The 20580-nt window shown below is 44.7% G+C and overlaps 1 long non-coding RNA gene across 1 annotated transcript in view; it reads right to left on the reverse strand.

The window, feature by feature from the left end:
* Nucleotides 1–20580, reverse strand: part of LOC139600330 (uncharacterized) — a 152842-nt gene that overhangs the window by 26070 nt on the left and 106192 nt on the right. The window contains exon 2 of the long non-coding RNA XR_011682486.1: nt 16716–16825. This is a non-coding gene — a long non-coding RNA (uncharacterized lncRNA). The remainder of the gene's footprint in view (nt 1–16715; nt 16826–20580) is intronic.

A 20580-nucleotide genomic window follows, 5' to 3' on the forward strand; every position in this document is an offset into this window, starting at 1 on the left:
TCACTGAGTGGCTCATTGATCTCTCTTTGCCTCCCAAGACCTCTCTTCAGTTTGGACCTACTGCTTACCATTCCCTTTGCCCCCACCCCTGGTGCCCTTTGTGTTTGAGGGATTCTGGAGAAAGCAAGAACAGTTTGCTCTGCCTTCTCCCATACCTCTTGTATTTGCATGGAGTGGATGCTCTGGTCTGTTTTTAATTTCCGTGATTCTACAGTGCTTTTGAATCCAAGGTGCTAAATATAGATCTAACCCATAATAGCCAGTCTCTTTTTCATCTGTCTTATGATGTTATTTTCTGCTTTTATCGTTTAAGCCTAATGGATTTACATTATTAGGAGCTCTCCAGTGTGTGTACAAAGTGGTTATGACCAAGACAAATGCCTCCAAAGTTTCCAGGAAATTTTTTTCTGAAAAAAAGCAAGAAAAAGGTGACTCTTCCTTGGCTCTGCAGGAAGAGGATTGGTGCAGTGTAGGCACCTTCTATCTCCCCTTTATACTGCAAAACCTGTGTGTGCCCTGTGGGCAGGGGAAGCACTTCCAGCACACTGCCTAGAAAAATGACTCTCTGGAGAAAAATCAGCAGACACCATGAAAAGTGCTGGCTCAGACACCTTGTGTTGGCTGACTCCTACCAAAATTAGTTCTGGATAAGCCAGTACATCTGTAGTCAGAACAAACTATTCCTTTTTCTTCCTATTCCTAACACAGCCATGCCCCAAAAAAATACAAGCCAGGAAAACGTTTGGGGAAACAATTAAGGAGCACGAAGGGAAAAGAATATCCAGACAAATATGGAGCCATTTGAGACAAATATGAAGTCATGTGTAATAAACAGCTTGAATTTATAGGGGCTGAAGCAAGCCAAGCACAAGTGATGGCTTTTTGGGGCTGAGCTGCCCTAGCAAACCAAGGAAGGAATGTGGTGGATAGAAGAGGCTAGGCACACAGAGAGAGACATGAAGACCACTAAGGACAAATCCAGAGCCACAGCTGTGCCTTTCCAAGCCTAACTGATACCAGTGGCCTAATCCAGCAGCTGGAGAGGAGTGGGGTATAGAGGAGAATTGGTCATTTCACTTCATCTCTGTGCAAGTATCTTCTCCTCTGGCCGTACAAGAAGCGTATGAGAGAGGGCTTCTGTGTGATCTGGGGATACATCCTTGATGAGCTTGGTTGGGGTTAGGGTCTCTTTGTGCAAGAGTCCAAGCAGCAGCTCTCAAGACTCCCCACTCCATGTCAAGGTATGGACATGGAAGACTGACCTCTCCAGGAGAAATAAAGGCTGGAATCTGCATGAACAGCTACCCTGGGCACAGTGAACTTCTCTTTACTTGGAGAAGCTCACCATGCTTAGCATGAATATTGAAGTGCTAACTGAAAAGGGCATGAAAAGCACAGTAGCATGCCACAGATCTCAGTGTGAATATTTTCTTGCTTTCAGGTGCTTCTCAAGGGAAACATGTACTGGTTTGGGGAAAGCTGTGTCTTCAGTACCACCCTTGGTCAGGGTCCCTCCAGTCATTCACTTTGCACTACTAACAGCTCAGCTGGGGTTGTCTTTAGAAAGCAAGTAGGCTAGCTTTGAAATAACCTTCAGGTACAGCTATGAGTGTAGTTCAGTCCAGGCTTTGCTCCTAGTAGGCACCAGGATGAGAGACCAAGCCTGGCTAAGCCCTCCAGCACTAAACCAGCACTCTGTGCATCTTGAAATATGACATTATGTCCATAAGGCATGCTCAGCTGTGGCTGAGAAAGACTGCAAGGAAGCTATTTGGCATAGTCACACTCTAGTTTGCTGCTGGAAGCATTGCTTTTCATGGTGCTGTCCAGAAGACCAGAGGAGAAATCTGTTGCTGCTGGAAATGGCAGTAGTGCTGTAGGTCTTGGTTGCTGCCAGCAGAACAGATGGCCCAGGAGTGGTGCAGGGCTGGCTGCTGCACCCATCCAGAAAGTGCACAGTGCAAAGCAGGACCAAGCTGGTTCCCACTGTAGCCTGGCAAAGGAGGAAAGGTATGCTGTGTAGGGAGGGAGCAGGTGTTTACTTTGAGTGTGCCAATGACCATGTACCTCAGTGGGTGGGGAAGTTCAAATATGACAGTTCTAGTTAAACTTAATTTTCCTAGCATGAAATGCCAGAGCACTGATGCACATGGCCAAAGGGTTGTTCACCTGGTGAAATAGATTCTTCTACATTGCTCCAGACAGTCCTGGAACAAGCTAATGGTGTCTCTCCCGCTTCTGAAGTCTTGTGCTGTTCCTAGTATTGAAAAAATTAATCCTGAATATTCATAAAGTGATAATTTAAAATGCATTAGAAGCAATGCAGAGGCTGGAAATCAATGCCAAAAAAAAGAGAGACAGAAGATGAGGTGAGAACATGGGCAAGAAACAAAAATGGTATGATGTCCTATGAGTACATGAATTCAGTGACAGAGGGCAGACTGTGCCCTCCAGACCAGTGCTCTGAACTCCAGTCCCCAGAGCCTGCAGGGGCGAGTGTGCCCAAGAGCAGGGACTGAATGCTGTGTCCATCTCACGTCTTCTGTGAGCCCTCTGCTCAGCCAGGGGCAGAGTGTACTGTGTACTGTGTGTGTACTGGAAAACAGAAAATGGTCAGGGAGGAGCCTGGACACTGTCTCACATTCATTCATACTCTGTCCTTTCAATTACAGACACAGTCCAGCTTGCATTCTTCCAGGCAATGGATCAGCATGGACTAGCATGTGTCATCATGGTTTGCAGATGGTTAACCCACTCCCAACACTGGTCTGGGCTGGAGAGGACTCAGCTTTGAGGAATACTTGAATCTGTCCTGTATCATCCCAGCCACTAAAACCTGACTGACAAAGCCCTAAATCTGATCATCTTTTAGCTCCTCTTGACTTGCCCTCCTCCTGGCTAGTAATGCCTCTTTTGAGGCCAACTGTGAATTATCTGCCAGAGGGAAGTTCTTAAAAAGCTTTATGCTGAAGTAGTCCACCTTATGTTCTGCATTAGGCAGGCTTTATTCCTCCCTAGCTCAGCGTTACACCAGCAGAAGTTGGATTAGACTTGTATTTCTTGGCTAAACAATGACTAAAGGAAGCACGATAACTATCTACAAGTATTTGATGGGTGTAAACTCCAGTGAGGAAGAGGAATTGTTTAGTGTGGTTAAAGGACTTTCATGGCTAAGAGCAATTAGATTAAATTGAACAAAGCAAAACATAAACTGAGTAACCTTTGTAATGCTAGCAGGCTGCAAGGGCAGCTCCCAGGGGACGTGGTGGAAGCAGTGATGTCTGGCTCGGCTGAAACGTCATGGGGAGCAGAGCAGCATTTACGTGATGGACCTTGGAACACCATCCCATGAACAGCGCGTCAACTTTCCCTGTGTGCCCACACCCACACCGCCCTGTGTCTGCGGGAGCACACGCCCCGATGAGTAAGGAGGGAAAAGGGGGTCAGGGTGGTTCAGCATCTGCCTTCAGCTGATTTGTCCCCTTCTTTTAGTGTAATATGTTGCCCTAAACAATAAGTTTTCATTCTGCTGACAGTGATTCTGATCTTGTGACTGTCAAGGGAGAGCTTACGCTTCCACTTTCCATATTGAGTCATGAGTAAGCTTTCCTTAGTACTTCAGAAGGACAGGGCTCGAGCTCTAGTTATCTTATGCTTGCTAATAACCTTGGGGTATCACATACCTACATGGATGCCATCAGCATTCCCTTCAGGTTACACCTCTCTCAGCTGGCAGGATAGGGTATAGGATGATCAAATCTGTACAAGAAGGGAATAAACAAGAGTGCACTGTTCATCTGAAAAATATACTGGTGGCCCCTTATTCACTGCTGGGAAAATAAGCTAACTCTCCTACATGTGAGAAGCAGTATGTCATAATCCCATCTTGCCCCTTTTCTCTGGAAACCAAACACAGACCAGGCAATCCCATCCATCAGGAGTTTCTGATGGAGGTCGTGAACTGACCTGAGCACTGAAAATGAATGTCAGTGACTCAAGCAGTGCTGTCTTTCAAAAACCTACAGACTCAGGGTGAAAGAAACAAGGGGATATGTGATATTTGATGAGTCTGGATGCTTTCCCCTAGCATGATTGTTTCTCTGCCTAATTACACAGACACAATAGCAAAGAAATTAGATAAGCCAGGTAAGGCTTGTTGTGGATGTCCTGGTCATCTAGGACTCAAGAACGTTATTAACCTGACATGACTTGTAAACAAACTATCCTGTTTTTAAAACAGCATATTGCTTCCAAGTTGCAGGTTATCTGTTCTGAAAGAACACCACTTAATGGGTTATCTTCTCCTTTAATCGGGCACACTTGTTGACATATCATTAAGTCCCACTTAGCACAAGTGTGAGAAGCCTGCTGTTAAAAGCTGCAAGCAGATAGCCAAGGAAGACAGACACATCCTCCCATGACACTTGCAAAGAAAGCCCTGATCTGTTCATAAAAGGTCAGGAAGGGAGAAAGGAATTCAAAAGCCTTAAAAAACAGCCTGGGCTGTAGTCTTGAGTAGTGCGTCATCACAAGTTTTCTTCTCCTGAGGGAGTAATTCTTCAGATGTTTTATGTGCCCCTTGCTGGTGTCTCTCCATGTTTTCTTCAGCAGCAATTTGTCTGTTTCTGCATTTATTGAGCCTTCTTTTTTTAAACAGAGGCAGAGATAAGAGACATCTGTGCATATGGGAGAGACTGAAAGGGTTAACACCACCTCCCTTGCATATCCACTGCCTAAATGCTAACACCATCTTGTTAGGTGTGCACATTATGGACCATGCAACAGAACAGGCATGGAACTGCTGCAGAGTCCCTGCTGTGCTGATACATTCTTCTTCCCAAATCTGGTTGGCTACAAATGGCTCAGATAATATGTTTTTTTCTGCACAGGCATGGAATACCACTCCTGGTGTCTTCATTAAAAATAGTGTGCTTGAGGATAATTTCCCATCCTGGCCAAGATATTTTTTTCATATAAGAGGCTGGCATGCTTGTGGTGATGTTCAGAAAAGATGAATTCTCCTTCTCATGTACCTGCTCTATTTTCAGTTTCAAATAAAGACATGTACATTGTATGGGAAGAGGAAGAGAGGGTGAGAGAGGGGTGGCAGGGTTTCTGTCACCTCACAGGACCATGTAGGTGATTTCTTAGCATTATCAGTGGGTGATCTCAAAGCCCCTGATGAATGCATGTTTAACCTGTGTCACAAAAAGCTGCAATCCCTGAGCAGTCTCTGCTGGCTTGGAAACTAGCAGTGCCCATTCTCCTGGGATTTGCAGCCTTGGCTTCACAAATTCAGGAGGTTCAGAGCTCATGAACTGGGTTTAACAACAGATGAGGATGAACGTGAACAACTCTAAGTATGTAGTGACCCCATTAGAGGGAGGTCAATGTTCCATCATAAGCCAATGCAGGTTTCACAAATCTCTTTTTCAATAGCACTCAATTTAAATTGTATGTTACCATGTCCTCTTTCCTCTGTGTTGAGGAGTACAGTCCTGGAAATCTAATATATATTAACACATGAATTCCGTGAGAAAAAAAATTGAGAAAAGACAACTGTGCTGTCTTCAGAGAGTTGTGTGTGATATGGACCTTAAGTGTTACAGATGGTGTCCATAGTATTGAGAGCAGCTTGACAAGTTCATTCTATGTAAATTGCAGTATCCTCTCAAAGATACTCATTGCAGGTTAGTCCATGCATCAGCTTCTTCTCACACTGATCCTCACAGAATTGCCTTTTCTCTTTTCCTGGCTCTTGTGTCTTCCAGTAGAAAATCAGTATGCAGCCAAAGAGATAATTTTGCTAGGCTAGAAGTCCCAAATGGTGTTTTTAACATATAATTAGATTTTCTTTTCAAGAGTACATCTCCTAAGGTAGCTGAGGACATGACTACCAGAAATGTCACCTGGCCATGTGCCAGCTATGGAGCACATCTTTTAGCCTCACCTGGAATGATCTTTCTTTCAGGGCAGGACAGCTCATCCTGCCTGAGCAAATGCCAGAAGTTCAGAAGAATCATGGAACAGATAAGGATGGAAGGGACCAGACTTCCTCTCTGGTCCACTGGGTCAGAGGTTCCTGAGGGTTTGCCTTGGTAGTGAGGACTGAAACAAAAAAGACATGCAGTATCTCAGCCTTCTCTGCAACCTCTGTTCCTGTTCCTTTCAGCAGAGGACACATATTTTCCTTAGAATTCCTCTTGTTATTGAGGTATTTGAAGATATCCTGGACATGCTTAGCAAGATTAAATTCCAAATGAACCTTGGGCTTCCTACCTGCATTTCTGCATACTCTAACAACATCCTGATATTCATCCCAGGTGGGTGGTCCCTGCTTCCACCTCACATATCTCCTGCTTATGTCTGGGTTTTGACAGCAGTTCCTTGCTCATCCATGCAGGTCTCCTCCCTCTTTTGCTTGACTTCTTGCCACTGGGAATGTCTTGTAGGCACTTCCTGGGCTTCATGCACCTAGTTGAAGTATTCCCACTTGAGCCTTGTCTGGCTACAAACAAGAAAAGTCCCATGTCCCCCTTTTAAGGGTAAGAAGAGGCTCAGGTTCAAAAACACCCTGCAGTGTATCCACAAAACCTGAGGCAGCATGCCAATGCTTGAGTCCAACCAGCTCCCCTCCTTACTTTAAACACTATTTATTTGTTTTACCTAATGATGCAACGTGTATGAGTTGGCCCTGGCACTCCTCTTTTCCCAGGGCAGGGACTCCCCTGCTAGGGCATTGTCATTTCCTGGCCTGCCTGCTGTCTCTCTTGGCAGCTCTGTGAGCCTTGCCTTTCTGCACAGAGGTCAGTGAGCATGTCAGAAAGCCATCAGCCCCAAATTCAGACTCTGGTGCTTAGGATTGCATTGAAGGCTGTGGAGATGCTTCTGAGGTGATGGGGGATGAGAATCCAGTTTCCTCCACGTGGGGGGCGGAGCTTATTGTGTGCCCCGTTTGAAGGAGACAGGTAGGCTGTGAGGAACCTCTTCTTTGAGAGCAACCTCAAGGAGAAAGTCTGGGGGTGTTAGTTGCTGAAAATCTGGGCATGACCTGGCAATGTACACTTGCAGCCCAGAAGGACAACCATGTCCTGGGCTGCATCCCAAGCAGTGTGAGGGATGGGATTCTGCCCCTCTGCTCTGTTCTTGTGAAATGCCACCTGGAGTGCTGCATCCAGCTCTGGGGAGCCTAACTGGATCTGGTGGTGTGAGTCCAGAAGAGGCCATGAATATGATCAGAGGGCTGGAGAACCTCTCCTGTGAAGACAAGGCAAGATGATCAGGGCTGTTCAGCCTGAAAGAAGAGGAGGCCCCGGGGACACCTTATGGAACCTTCCAGTCCCTAAAGGGGGCTACAGGACAGGGACTTTTTGCTATGGTTTGTACTGATAGGACAAGGGGGAATGGAAAATGGAAAATGGAAAATGGAATTTTCTTTAAATGGAAAAGAGGGTCGGTTTGCATTAGATATTAGGAAGCAATTCTTTACTGTGAGCATGGTGAGACACTGGAACAGGCTGACCAGAGAAGCTGTGCATGCCCTGTCCCGGGAAGTGTTCATGGCCAGGCTGGATGGGGCTCTGAACAATGTGGTCTAGTGGAAGGTGTCCCTGCCCATGGCAGGGGGATTGGAGCCAGATGACCTTTAAGACCCCTTCCAACCCAAACCATTCAATTATTGTGTGATGTTTTCTGGCTGTTGGAGGCTTCACAGTGCTCATTGTCACACATCCTGTTCCTTGGCTTTCCTTTTCCCTGCATCAGGAATTGAAAACTGTTATGCTGCACAGCAACTACCTCGTTACTGATTTTCCTTACATGGTGGTTTGACAAAGGGGTGCCTCAGTACAAAAGAGACATCTGTAAACTGGAGGAGATTCAGAAAACAATAATAAAAATCACAATTCTCTTGGAAATCCCTGTAAGGCAGCAATTTAGAGCCCAGCTACTAGCATGCTAGGACAGACCTCAAGTGAAATAAAAAGAAATTAACTTGTTAAGTATCTCTAAAGCAGGCATGTCAAAAGTATTATTTTCTGTATGCTGTATGTGCTTGTGTAAACAGCCTTTTCCACTTGGGGCTATGTCTCCATAATTATGTATTATTTGCAAGAAGAATGCAGAGCGTGAGGTGTGAATATGTTCCAAATGTGTCCGAACCCTGACCAGGCAAAGGCTGTGATTTTAGCTCACTTTAGGGAGAGGAGAACAATCCCATGTCTTTTGTTTATTCTTCTTGAGCTCTTTGTAACAATTGTACTTTTCACTGGAAGTGACTCACCTGGCAAAGAAGATAAGAAACCCAGATGAACCATTCAAGAAAAATATAGTGCTGGAAACTATTCTCCAAATTTAAGGCTTACAGTCCATCTGAAACCATACTCATATTCAGGCCCTTCAGGCTTCCCTAATTACTGAGAAGAGCTATCATTCTTTTCTAAATGTGGTGTCAGCATTTGTTACAAGCAATCAGCACAAAATTATTCAAAAACCTTCCTGTGACCTATAAACCTGCAATTTGATATGCCTCACCCAATTTTTATTCTGTAACAAGTGAATTTTTTGCATAGATTTTTATTGTAGAGACTCTTTAATCTACCAGGCAACACATAACAAGATCCCATGGCTGGAGGCTGAAGATAACAATGTTTCAGCTAGCAATAAGGTGCACACCTTAACAGCAATTAATTAAGCATTGAAATAAGTCCTGAGGGGGTATGACGAATTCATCACTTCTTGAAGTCTCTGAACTTCATCTTTCCAGACATCATGCTATACCTGAAATAAAAAGTGTGGTCTTGGTACCGGCATTATAGGGAGGAGCAGTGTTACAGTATTTCTTAATGTCAGGGAGAAGTCATTTTCCACATCAAAACCTCCAGGTTTTTCTTTTTTCTTTTTTTTTTTTCTTTTTAACACACATAATGAAATTCATTCCTTCTCCAGTATCAACCAGTCTACTTCAGTGGAAATCAAGAGGCCACTGCCAACTTACACCACTAAATAAAGCCAAACTTTTAAAAACAGATATACAGCTAAATTTCAAGATGCCTACTGGGCTGCAGAGCAGAATTTTCAGTACACTGCTGCCCGCTCCTTATTTTTAGTGAAGTCTCTCTTTCACTGTCAAGTCTTCCTTCTCTAGAATAATACATTGCTATTGAAATATTCAATGAGTCACTTTTAAATATCCCACAGGAACAACAGGACATTTATCTCATGCTGCAGAGCTGTATTTTAAAAATAATTATCTTAAAAAGAAAGCCCCATGCAACAACTGAGAAAAGCCCAAATGCCTTCTCCTTTCTGCTTCACAGAACTTTCTCTCCTTCTGCCTTTCTCTTTTCCTTTCTCATCCACTCTTCACCCACAGGGTTATGCTGAGGTGGCTACGAGGACGCCGGGCTGAGACGCTCTGTTTGCATTCCTCCATCGATTTGGGTTGGCCACTCTCCCCTGTGTAGGCTTGGCAATGTGAAAAGTGACCTTGTGGCAAACTTGGGTGTGACCTTCTAGAACGGCAACAGCTCCCAGCATGACTGCCTGGTCTCCGAAATATTACTCCATGGAAAATTTGAGGCAGCTTATCCCATGTGTACTGACAAACTTAGGTTTATTTTAGGGGAGGAGAACGCATCTGTGGAGTTATCACAGCAGGGCTAACTCATGGAGTTGCCACATCCTGGCTCCCCTGCCTGGAACTTGCCACGGAGCTCTACTCTGTGCCTTCTTTCTTTGTTAATGGTGGTGTGCCAAAGCCAGATGCTCGCTGTGAGACTTGGTGCTTCTGCTGCTGCAGCACCTCAGCAGCACCATCCATTGCTGCTGCTGCTCTGGCTGCTGTGGCTCTCTTGCTCTAGCTACTCCTTCAGCTCTGAACAGGCAAAAGGAGCTTGGAGCTGTTCTTCAAAATGTCACCTTCAAAATAGCTGTGATGCTATTCAACACTTGTAAGAAGTGGTTAAGAAGGTAACTGCTGGATCTTGCAGCACTGCAGCTTTTTGCACCATGAGTGCTACTGTCAGAAGACTTCAGGTGTGTGGATTCAAATATATCCATTTTGGGACCAAACTAAATCTCTGTTTTCCTAAGGATAACATCCTGTACAAGGATTTTGACAGTAAGATTCACAGCTGAGTCAGAGGCTCTTGCAAAAGGGTCCTGACGCACCAAGGAAAGTTACAGAGCCTGCACCACCAATCATGAGCCAGACGCAGCTCACAGAGCATCACTCTCTGTGACCCTGGGTGCTCCTCTGAACTGGGAGATATTCCCAGTTCAGGATATTAGATCCCTATATGGACTATTCCCTTAAGAGTTGGACTCAAAGATCCTTTTGAGTCCCTTCCAACTCAGGCTGTTCTGTGATTCTAATTTATTGGCTCTGCCCATGCAAGGAATGGACCCAAAAAAGCACAAACCATTGGCCTACCTTGTCAGTGAATTGTGTGCCCCACACTGCTCACAAGACTGGACTTATATTCTGTTTTTATCACCAACAACCAAGCCACCTCAGCCTGAGCTCCACAGCCCTGCCATGGTGACACTGGGGTTTTCAGCTCTGCATGGGCTGGGCAAGGCTGGCCTTTGCAGGCACAGAGAGACCTTCCAAGCCTGGAAAGCTAGTTTGGAGGTGAGAGAGGACAGTATATATATTTCTGACAAATCAGGGTAACAAGGATCTTCCATGTTGTGCTGTATTTTCGACAAGAGGAACTTTTTCTCTGCTGAGGTGCTGTTATGCACACATACATGCCCTACTAGAGCAGAAATTGTTACATTTTGGATTTTTTTTCAGTCTCTGATGCTTCTGACAGCCTGAGGCTGGCACGCAGGTGCAAGAGTTCACTGGTTGTCATGTCATACAAACAGTGCTTTGACCTGCTCCTTCCCACTCCCCAACCCACCCACATACACTGCTTTGCTCCTCATGGGAGCAAAACAACAGAGATGAAGCAGCTGTGAAATACACCTGCCCTCCATTTACACACTTCTAACTTGGCAATATAGATCAGTTATGCTGTAATATAAATACATTTCTTTCCTCTACCCACAGCTCTGGATCAATCAGCAGCATGAAACAGTAGGAGGGAAATGAAGTAGTAACGTGGGGGTAAAAAAGTAAGTTGATGTGGTAATCAGCCAACTAAACACCATTAGAACATATTGTCCTGCTCAGTCGGCGTACAGCTGCACTGGGCCATGACCAAATCTATTAATAGGCCATGCAGAGCTCTTTGTAGTTCTGTGAGCAATGCTCCTCAAATGCTGAGCCTTGAGTTCATTCTCTGTAAATGCAATAACCCTCTCGTGGTGTATAGTTACAATAGTCGACTCTTCAGCAAGGATGAAAAGTCTGACTCTAGTCTCTTCAGGCCAGAGGCAAAAATCCTGCTCTTCATTTTTTGCCCAGACCAGAAGGGGGAAATAATGCTGGGACCGTACATTTATTCTAATGTGGACAGGAGATTGCTTTATAGAGTATCTGTGTTGTTCTAGGCTTGATGGCAGACATGAAGAGTAAAGATTGGGGTGGAAAATACACAGTTTGGTTTGTTGTTGCTGTGAAAAGGACCTGTTGCATCCCAGGATGTTGCATCCCATCCCCTGTTGCATCCCAGGTCCAGGGGACTGGGCTGTCACATGCCTGCAGTATCCTACACCCTGTGGACCAGGACACTTGCCATGTCACTCCATAATCCGGCTGCCATTTTAGGATTGTATGCCTCCTGCCAAGAAGCCTGCACACCTACACAAGAAACCCCTTAGTCCCTGTCTGTAACTTTACACTAACAAGCAGAGACTTCCAGCCTAAAAATTATTTCATTTTAGAAACATTAAAAGTTAAGGAAAATGATTTCTACCTCACACCCAAAAGACACAGGATGGCGGAACAGTGCAGATCAGATGCTTAGCAGGCTTAGAGAAGGTAACTCCATGTACCAAGGTACTGGGGAGCCATTACTCCATGAAAATATCTGTAACACCCTTGGGCTGCTCCACTCTCTTTCTCTGACCATAGACTGGTTTGTGGCTGGAGCCAAAACCCAGTGCTGCAGCTCTATGATTAATTATCATCTTCCCCATGAGGAAGGGACTTGAGGTCCCTGGAGGCAGTGGATGCTTTCTGCAGGACATGACCCCAAAGAATTGGAGTCTAGGGAATGTCTGGAGTGCTGTCTGAAACTCAGGGGTGAAATTGTGCTTGGTGGGAAAGAGCAGCAGCAATGCAGGAGAGAAATGCTCGAGGGAGAGGGTGTACCCAGAGAACACTGGAGGAAGCATGTGTGAGGCAGCAGCTGAGGAAACAGGCAGCAGGGACATGGTAAGCACTTGGGAAACAAGCAAAGGTAAAGTGCTGTGATGGAAGGAGAGGTGAAATGAGGGCTTTGTCTGGAAACAGCCTGGGGAGAACTCTGCATGAGGTCAGGGGCTGTGTGATTTGCACTGACTGTGCAAGTGCAGCCGCTGCAAGCTGGGAAAGCCTGCCTGCAGCTTCCGGGGCTTGGTGGGGCACCTCTCCAATTCAGAGTGGGGCTGCCACCTAAGTCATCTTGGGCTTGGCTGTGTGCATTTATTTATTGAACTGGATTGCCCAAGCCAGCAGTCGAGTCACCGCCGACAAGCGTCAGTAAGGCTTTCACACCTTCCAAGGCCTCCTCTCAGCCCACTGGCAGCAGCAGGGAGGGCTGGTTGGGGCAGGCACACAGCAGGCTTGCCAGCCCTGCCTGGGGCTCCTTCCCCAGTCAATGGAGCAACAGGGAGGGAGTGCAGCCTTCCGGCAATGATTCAGCCCACCAAGGAGCAGAACCACCTTCGTGAGGTGCATGTTCCCCTGCTCTGACTGTAGGAAGAGCCTAAAGCAAAGACAGGCTGTAATTTAAGGATCCCAGCCAAAAAGCTCAGAGTTAGAGAGGATGAGTCTGGCTAACCGTGCAGATAGACGATATGTGTAAAAGTCAGCGTGGCATAGCAGAGTGAGAGAAGGTGAGTCATCTCAGAGAGCACCAGAGCTGACTGTACAATAAGCACCACTTCTTGTGTCATTATAAATGCACATGAAGTGGGAACTGTTGTGTTGGCTGTGTCTCCCAGTATTGCACATTTCAGTTAAGCTCTCTGGAACAACTGGCTGTTGGTATTAGTTTTAAGATAATGCCAGTGGGAAGTAGTGAATGACAAAGCACTGCTGGCAAGCAATCAAGCTGTGAAACAACCTCTGAGAAGCACAAGTTATAAATTCTTTACTATATTAATTTGACATTACAATTTAGAGATAAGGTTTTCCAGGAATCCAAGTGAACCAGCATTCAGTTTTATTCATAAGGTGCATCTGAAAAGAAGTCAATAATATTTAATATTTGTATACTATTCTCCAACTTCTTTGTTGATGAAAAGCTAGGTCATTTCTGTTTCCAGGGCTAGACATACTATTTTGGCACATGCTCTTATGTTGTTATGATAAATCCAACACAGATACTCTCTAGTCATTTTGGACTGTAAAAATATTTCTGAAGGCAGCAGCAAGACTGCCTACAACCAAGTCAGGATAAGACTTCAAGGGCAGTTTTTGGTCCTTTCTTCACAGCTGTTTGTACTACTGAACAGTACATTCCCAATATAGTGGTTTCTTTCTGGCTTCTCTCCCATGCTTCCTACCACAGGTGCATTGCCAAGGCAGAAGTGTAGAAGCTACATCACACAGCAGCCAAGCAGCCTGTGCCTCTCTCAGCCAAAGCCCCATAGCAGCAGTCACCCCTCAGTCCCCAGGAGCAGGGACCTCTGCCCAACCAGGTGGCTGTGAGGGGTCTGTCAGGCCCCAGAGCTGATGCAGAGGGATGTGCATGGCCCAAAATGTGCTTCCTCCTACCACATGACCCATTACAGTGGTTGGTCCCTCAGCTGCCTTGCAAAAGCTTTCAGTGCAGGGGGGTGGAAATGCTTAAAGCTATGTGGGTGATCAATGGCAATGTGTCAGTGGGTGGGTCAGGGAACACAATGGAGTAAGCAGCAAGCATCAGGCACTGGATACCATGGAGAGCACATGGGCAGCAGAATGAGGGAGAGGATTTGAGTTTGTCACACCTTTTGCCTCTGTTCCACCTTCTTTTCCCTCCTTTTTTCATTTTTCATTTGCTGGGATAATGCAAGTGGAAAAGGGCATCCAAACTCATCCATCCTGCCATTCAGGACACTCTTTTTAAAATAAAACCCACTATACTGGTGTTTATGTGGAGAACATACTGGATAAATATTTTATGCCATGGATTCAGTTTCTTATCAGGACCTGTATTAATAATAACTATATAGTTCCAATTGTTAGTGGGCTCCTCTCCCAATGAATGCTTTGTTTAAATGTATATTGAAGACTTGTTTTTACAATGGCTTTCTTCTCTTTAATAGTATTTGACATGTTGGCTGTGGTATAGCATGCGAGTGGTTTGTAAAAAGATTTAAAATATATTTCTGAATGGTGCTATATAAATACTGCATGCATTGAATTGCATTATTTTATTGTGAAACTGAAAGGTTTCCTGTTCTATACCATAATACGATTTGTTATTTTTCCAGCACACACATTAGCCTGCATTCAACTTCTGCACAAGGTAGAGGAACTCAAATTAAATTTACAAGCACACCTGAGCAAAGCTAGTTAGCTGTGGCCAGATCATGTTTCTGTGATTAAATAATGCTGGCTATTATAACACATTGCAAGAAAGTGCAGCTATAAATCCCTGTCTCGGTTTATTTCCAATGCTTCATTGTACTGTAGAAACTCTGCTATACTTTCTAGTAGGCAAAAGGCTAGATGGGGGACTGAGTCAGGCTGAGCAGATGTGTTAGATACTAACTTGGAGGAGATAAGAGTAACAATGCTGCTCTCCCCTGAGCCTTCCCCTCAAGGACATTCCCATGCTACACAAACATTAATAAATTGATCCTCATTGCATCCAACCACAGACTTTATTAGCTGAGGAAATTGGTTCCCAGAAAAATTTAGCATTTTGCTCAAGGCCAGAGAATAGATCCACAGTAAGGAGAAAGAGCTGGAGACCTTCACTTATTTCCAGTTAATGTTTAATGTTACACTAGCGTGTAACAGGGTATGCTGAAGGCTGGGTGTTCACATTGTCAGAAATGGAGGGGAATGGTTTTGCACCCTACAGCAAGACCCTGCTGACCATGTTGGTCACCACCAAGTACCCCTGGGGATCTGTTAGGGTAGCAGGTCCTGAGGGATTGAGGGACCATCTCCTGCCTGCCTCTGAAGATAAAAGTCCATGGCTCCACCACTGTCCTCACTGGGACATGTCAGGAGGGCTCATCTCAAGGGCTCAGGAGCTTCTCTTGGGGTTCATATCTACCCAGCTCAGGGAACAGAGCTGAGGAGGTCCTGGCCCTACAGTCATCCAGGTCACACTGCAGCTTTCCTTTTGATGGAAACAAGGGTGACAGAGCTAAATGGGAGGCTGGTGCATACCCAGCTCTGAGCTGAAATACACAACACATGGCCAGGACAGACATCTGAGGCTGGGGACACTAAAGCAGTGAGCTCTGTCCAGAGTTCAAGGTTTTTACAGGTGGCTCTGACAGTTTTGCATTTTATTCAGATTTCTCATTTACCAGTCATTTACATTGTTGCCAAAATTTGACCACTGGGAGTAAAATTTTCCAGTCCAGGTGTTTGCCTGAGGCTGAATTACTTTAGATAGAGAGAAAAACTTTGTGTAGTTGTTCCTCATGGCCAAGACTTAGATTGAGGGAAAAGATTGGTTTGTAAAAAAATGATATGACTAACCCTTTGAGACTCTCCAGTGCTCTGTAAATGAAAAGATAATTGTATGAGAGAAAGGAAAACAGACCTTGACCAAAACAGAATTGGACTATATGGGCACGACTCAAATTGATGGTTACTGTGGGAAGAGTGATGGAGGGCCTGGGTGAGGTGGGCTGACACAGGCAGTATACCATGATTTAAAGTGGGAGAATGGGTCAAACACCAGACTTCACAGAACTGGACTGAATTTTTGAGACTGGGGAAAGTTTGCAGTGAGCCAACTGCAAGGGTGTGAGGCAGAAGGTACAAGGGTAACCATTTAAAGTTTTGCACCCAAGAGAAAACACTAATCTATAGCCTGGACTGGGCTGGTTCCTAAATTTCACCAGTCCACTGCTGTCAGTGTTTACGTGAGAAACCACTGCTGACAGCATGTTTTATCTCCCACATAGTGTAAGAGCCAGCTCTCACCCCACAGGTGTGGTCTTTTAGCTGCCTTGGCAAATCTCAGCATCATGGTGTTTACCCTGCTGATAAGTCATGTGGATGTCATGCAACAGTACTTAACTCCCTTTAATTTTGTCTTTAATTGCACACACGTACTTGGGGTTTCTTCATGTATTCAAAGTCCTTCAGCCTCATCCTGTGCACTAGAAAAACATGTCTCAGCTGGCAAGCAGCTATTTCAATCTGTTATTTTCCACTATATTCCTGATTTATACCATGCTCTTTGAATCCTGAAATATTTTCTTCATGGGATTTTCTATAGTGCTTGCCACTGCAGAACAAGAGCTCCCCAGCCATTAGCTGGTTCATTTTAGCAGAACTTTTCTGTGATGAGATATCATGATACTGTCATTTGGCAAATGGGCATCTAAGTCAGCAGTGCAGCTGCCAAGCCTGAACCCACTGGGGCTTGATTTCTCAGAGCACTTACTGTACGACACGAGGGTGTGAATCACTGAAGCATCTCTCTGCCTGTCTCCAGCTGAGACTGGGAGCTCAGCATTTCTGCACACCAAACCACTGGGCTTGGAAGGTAGGCACCTGGAAAGTAAAAGGACACAATTAGGACCCACCTATGAGAAGTCTGGATGAACAGTATTTCCCAACTCTCTGCAACAAAGGGTTATATCCAAGGATGTAATTTTGTACTTTTTTGTGTCCCACAGTCCTGTTCCTTATTCCCTTCTAGCTTTTGGAATAACATGAAGAAGAGGTGCTTCCATAGCCACAAAGTGGGTCTAATTTGTGTACTGAAGGAAGGAGCTGTGTGGGAAAATACTGCCTGATCAGACAACCCAAAACGTGTCTGCATAATTCTTGTATGTATGGGAGATGCATTAAGGTATCAAAGGTAATTTTAAATTAGTGTTTTCTAACATTTGTGTGCCTGTTCTGCCAAGCTTATTAGTATTCCTTCAAAGAGGGAGTTTGATTTGTTTTGGAATAAAGCTTATTTATTCTAATTACACATAGGAAATAGCTAGCTCTATTTTTCTTACTAAATATTTTTGCAAATAATAAGGGTGCCCTTCTCTCAACATTCCTCTCCAACTTGGGTTCAGCATTTGAAGATGATAAATGGGCATCAAGCTCAGCATTTCTACCACCTCCTACCTGCTTTGACTCTTGTTTCATTAGAATTTCAGCAATGTGCTGGTTCATGGCAGATAACCTCCTCTCCCTCTCCAGAGTGCCTGTGAGTGTGTAGGGGGTGAGGGAATGGGTGCATTTCTCATCTCCTCAGCATTTATTACATTCCTCTTTCTCTACCTCCTCTGCAGCAATAAATCAATGCTACTTGTTATTGTCTACTCCTTGGGCAGCGTCTTGGGGGGAGAGGCAGACTCTCCTGACTATAATGCCATGTGTTTTATCAAATGCTAAAACAGAGCTAAAGACCCAAAGTAAGCCAGTCTTGTTTTTGCAGCTTTTGAGGGGAAGGATCCTATCCAAGTCCTGCCAGCTGCATCACCCATCAAGAGGCTTTGTCACATGGGTTGCAGTTACCAGCCCCAGCCTTAAGTTGCCTGCCCAAGCAGAAGAGGACACTGTGTCACTGGAGCAATGTTTCTGGTTTTACTCTGGGAAAGAAAATTTAAAGTTTCTGGTGCTGATGACTTTTTCCTGCCATCAGGCAGCTCCATGACTGGGATGCTGGATGAACCTTTCCTGCATGTGTGTTGGAGATGGGTTCATGCTCCTTGCACTTCTGCCACTTGTCAATGGCAGAAATATGCTCTAGAAATACATTGTGGGTGAAGTAAAATACAACCTGATTACTGTTTACTCTATCAAGACCAGAAGCACACTGGTACCTGGAGAAACTGTAGATGTGGCACTTGGGGACACGGTTTAGTGGTGGATTTGGCAACCTGAATGATTCTGTGATTGTAAATGAAAAGCATCTTCATAGTGGGACTGTGGCTTGCAGCAAGTCCCTGGGGAAACTTTACCCAGAAAGCCTCTGCCTTTTTGTTTTGTTGCCTGCTTTCTAATCACAGCAAACTGTTTTCCTTCACACAGGCTTCCTGAATTTCTCCTGGAATAAAAGGCCTTCCCACAAACCTGACCCAACAACCGTACACTAGATCTTCACTCCCCTCTCCCTTCTGAGAACACCCTGAAGAGATGGGCTGGAGAAATGATCATGAAAGAAATCGGAGTGGTGGAGGAGTGGGTGAAAAGGCAGGCACATGACTTCTAGAACAGAGGTGTTTGGCTGATCCAAGCCTAGAAGCACAAAAAATACCGACACACCTGCATAGGAATCCAGGACCAATTTACACAGGCAGGTTTAAGCTGGGGTTGCAACTGGGATTTTTTTATCCTTCACCCCTTCCAATGTTAACTGAGGTAACTCATATGGGAACTTTCAATGCAGAAGTTACTGAAGGGGTTTGCAGGCAGATTCTCAGGGTTGAAGTGCCAAAAGAGGCCCCCTGACACATTAGCATGTTTTTATTGTGGCTTTGTAAGTATATTTTGCATTTTCTTTCTGCAGTAGCAAAAGGTGTACAGTTAGATCCCCCCCAAGCAAGAAGTGTACTTTATCCAGCCTCAGTTTGTCAGCAATGGCATTGGTAAAAGCATGCACACACATGCACTTCTTTGTGTCTTCCCCAAACTTTGACTATTTTTTTATTAAAGTGGCTGCCTAAAGCTACCAACAAACCAACAAAATGTTCTGGGTATGAAAAAACCCCATCAACTCCAATTCAACTCAGATTCCTTCTCCTGCTCTGATTTAACCATTTCTTCCTGCCCCTACCCTGGTTTTCAAGGGCACATGCTGGGGTCAGGATGCTTTTTTCAGACCTTTCAAGGGAAGATGATGTCCTTGCACGAGACTTCACTCAGTCATAGCCCCCTCTGCCAGGGGCACTGTGAGGGCAAACCCACAGCCCGTGCTGCAGAGAGGCAGGCCTGACATGCAGAAAGGACCCATCTCTTTCATGCTGCTTTTCAAGGCTCCAAAATCTATTGATGATAAGCTGGCAAAAAAGTATTACATGCAGAAAGGGGAGGGGTTGCTTTCTGTTTGCTTCTTTGTTCCCCTTTCCTAAAAAATATCTCCCCAGCCTTCAGGCAATTGTCAGGGTGTGGACTCACATGATGATAGACCTCAGATGGGTTTGCAAATACAGCACAGACTTTGAGGGAGATCTCTGTTTCAAGAGCTCTCCTTGCCCCGTGGCATTGTGGGAGGGAGTAGAAAAAGGGACAATTTTATTTCATTTTTAATCATTAGTTTACTTCAGATAATTCCATATTGCCATAGCCATGAGAGAGTAATGAGTCTCGTTCAACAGGTGGACTTTCTCTGCACACTCTCTGCTAACACTGGACACTAGTTTGCCAGTTTCCTCTGTAGAGATTATTTAGATCTTGTAGTGCTGACCAAACATCCTTAATGTGGACAAAAGGATTTCAGGGTTTATGCAATCAAATACTGTAGGAATATCCGGCAGTGTGAATGCAGGCAACAGCCTAGAGCAGACCATTCATCACTGTCACTAGGCACTGTTTCTGTTTCACATGCCAGTTAGATGCTGAACTGGAAGATGTCCAGGATCTTGCAGGACTGAGATGGAGATAGGACCAGCCCTTGTCAAGGGCTTTTATCATGTTCAAGGTAGAGCAAGATCAGATACCGGGTTATATTGAGAGAATTTGCTTGCATAAAGCAACAATTAAATAATGATAAGCTTTAGGTGGAGGTTTAATGTCTCTTCTGGAGGAAAGCATGGATGACCTCATGTTTTGGCTTTTTTTTTTTTTTTCCCTAGAAAAAACAGAAAGCAAGAATGACAATGGAGAATTCCATTAAAAACTTTCTTCTGATTCTGTTGTGTAGAAGGGGTGGGAGGTGGAGAGTATTGACTTGCTGGTCAATAAGGAGCCTGTAAAGAGCCTTCTTTCCTGAAATGTCACATTGGATGGAGATAGTTTTCTGCAAGAAGCACGCTGAGAAGGATGGGTAATAAAGATGTTCAAGACTGACAAGAATACCCGTGGCTCAGAATAAGGCAGGAAGTGTAATTAAGGAATCCTTTTGCTGAACCTATGTGGATAGCTTTCAGAATTAATAGGTTAGGACAGGGTATATAAAAATGAGCATGTTTTAAACCATCAAGCAAGGAACCTGGGTCTATAGTACCTTTTTAATCTTGTTTTCAATTCGTATTTGTTTGTCTTTAAGGAGAATAAATTCTGATTGCTTGGTAAATACTAAATTGCATCTCTTAAATAAGGTATGACTTCTTTAAACACATTCTGTTCTTTTTGTTAATGTTAGC

This window comes from Agelaius tricolor, unplaced genomic scaffold (genome assembly GCF_023055355.1).
Source record: "Agelaius tricolor isolate 1412-34295 unplaced genomic scaffold, bAgeTri1.0.p SCAF_26, whole genome shotgun sequence".
NCBI classification, from domain to species: domain Eukaryota; kingdom Metazoa; phylum Chordata; class Aves; order Passeriformes; family Icteridae; genus Agelaius; species Agelaius tricolor.